This window comes from Aplidium turbinatum, chromosome 13 (genome assembly GCF_918807975.1).
Source record: "Aplidium turbinatum chromosome 13, kaAplTurb1.1, whole genome shotgun sequence".
Lineage (NCBI taxonomy): Eukaryota > Metazoa > Chordata > Ascidiacea > Aplousobranchia > Polyclinidae > Aplidium > Aplidium turbinatum.
The window spans coordinates 7,216,942-7,219,431 of NC_137484.1; the positions used below are offsets into that span (position 1 = coordinate 7,216,942).

Genomic DNA, 2,490 nt, shown 5'->3' on the forward strand with positions numbered 1-2,490 from the left:
GGAGTTTGATGTGGCGTTAGTTAGCCCAGTGCCGGTCTTAGGGTATTTCGGGCCCTGTGCGGAATATGCTTTGCTGGCCCCTATGACAATGATCCAATTCAGTAGCGTAGCTAGGTATTTTGAAAGGGGAGGAAGGTTTGACGGCCGGCGGACGAAACCTGAAGGCTTGTTTGCCGAAGGCGACACTCAGTGGCGGGGGTCTGGGGGGCCTCCTCAGAAAATTTTGAAAAACTACTTTGAATTTGGTGCATTCTGAAAGCATGTTCAACAAAAATTTAGGTATGAATATTATTGTAAAATGGTGCTGTCCGGTGACATAGCAAAAGGACAAGATCATGTTTTCTTTGGCATTTTTCGAATTGAATTGAAATTTTTCCATTGGAAATGACAAAAATTACTGCATTTTCTGAGTAAATTGCGGGCCCCCTAATTTGCGGGCCCTGTGCGATCGCACGGTTTGCACACCCCAAAGACCGGCACTGGTTAGCCGTTAGGTTTAAAATATGCATCTAGCCTATAAAACTAAAACAGTGTTAGGAAATCACTATCTTAAATTTGCACAGTCACCAAATCTGATATTTTCTTTTGTTTTGATGGTTGAAATTGATTGATTGAATCTATATCCTCGGACTGGGAAAGCTTCTTGTAGAGCTTAATCCTGGCACTTTCGCATAGGCTACTTGTAGACTAGAGCTAGAGGGTTTGAATCACTGACGCAGGCCGGTCACCGAGATTGACAAAGTAAAAGTTTCCGATTGTTAAAGTCTTGTTGCTGGGAAATTATTCCATTCATTAGATGCCGCTGAATGGAGATAAGCAATCCTTAACGTGCGCTGCTCAAGCGCACACCCTGAGAGTCGAACCAGTGGCGCTTGATCTTGAAGTTTCTTCGTTCCAGAAGTCACGCGCTATAACCAACGAAATTAAAAGCTATTTTGATGAACTGTGAATAAATTCTTTCATTGTTATCTGATTTGATCGATTTGCGGAAACTAGGAACATCTTGGAAGAAAACGTTTCAGTAACTTTGATAAGTAAAAATGTCCTAAAATCAAGAATTTGACTAATGAAAAAAAGGAATGTCAGAAGTGGGATTCGAACCCACGCCTCCATTCGGAGACCAGAACACCCAATGACCGCTCAGCGGCCAAGAACAATGTTCTTGAGTCTGGCGCCTTAGACCACTCGGCCATCCTGACTTGCCTTCCGCATGAACTAATAAGTGTACATAACCCGTGGACAGAAAGAGACAACGTGTTACAATTCTAGCATATTGATTCTGTTTGAATAAGCTGATGATGCTGTCACTATAGCGAAATCGATTCTTAAATAAATTACACTACGAAGTTGGATTGTTGTGTAAATGCCAGCATTTGATGAATGCAAAATAGCATCAGCAGCCTACAATTCCAGCAGCTTTGATCATGAGTAGGCCAATTACAAGCCTACATTTTTTAACCTTTCATAAGCCCAGTGCCCAGATTTGTTTCTGCCACGGAGTAGGCTAATAGGTGGTTACAATGGTTCAGTTCGCCTACCTTGATGCAATTTGTTTTCAGCCTCTCCCACCATTGAAAATTTCTGTGCTGCCTGCTGCACCACTGATTTAATTTTTTTTTCTTCTAAAGTTTATGGCACACATAAGCCAACTAACGAGTGGAATGCCCAGTAGTACGCCAGTAGCCTACCCCATCTTGGTAATCATATTGTAGAAACTAGGCTAATTCCTATATTATAACTTAATTCATCTTTCAAAACCAGTTTGCTGAATTCACGAAAATCAAGAAACCCTGGCGGAATTTCACAATCACATGTCTTCATTTTTGTCTGTTATGAGTTCTTTTCGTGTTGTGCGTATCTTATTAATAATAATAATAATTTATTTGCATCAGACAAAGCTGTCCATATCCAAAACAAAACAACAAAATAATACACAAACTGCAAATACACAAATAACGAACAACAACAACGAAATAACATCAAAAAATAACAAAATAATACACAAACTGCAAATGCACAAAATCTCAATAAATAGGCTAGGCCTATCTACTGTTACAAGTTTACAGACAATGGTACGGTAGCGTTACAAGTTAGAAGAACTGAAAGTATTGAGAACGATAAAAACAATCAGATGACATGGCAGCCATCAAAACTAGATAATAGCATACATAGAATTATTATAATGAAGACGGTAATTTGATATACGATGGCAATCAGACCTCATCATCAGATTTCAAGTTGTAGAAGTATCTCACTCAATGTCTGCTAAACGAGAAATATGTTATGGAATACCACAAGGATCGATCCTTGGACCACTATCATTTTTAATCTATGTTAATGATTTTTCGAGATGTTTAGTACACTCTGAATCTATAATGTTTGCTGACGATACCAATTTATTCTTTTGCAGTAAAAATTATGACAAACTTTTCGAAATGGCGAATGAGGAAATGACAGGAGTAACAAATTGGTTAGCAGCAAATAAGCTAT

At 39.0% G+C, this 2,490-nt stretch overlaps 1 non-coding gene across 1 annotated transcript; it reads right to left on the minus strand.

Moving 5' to 3' along the window:
- Positions 1 to 1,080: 1,080 nt before the first annotated feature.
- Positions 1,081 to 1,199, minus strand: Trnal-caa (transfer RNA leucine (anticodon CAA)). Its single transcript has 2 exons — positions 1,162 to 1,199; positions 1,081 to 1,126 (listed from the first exon to the last, which is right to left on the minus strand). It is a non-coding gene; the product is annotated as a tRNA-Leu (tRNA).
- Between the last annotated feature and the right edge of the window lie 1,291 nt (positions 1,200 to 2,490).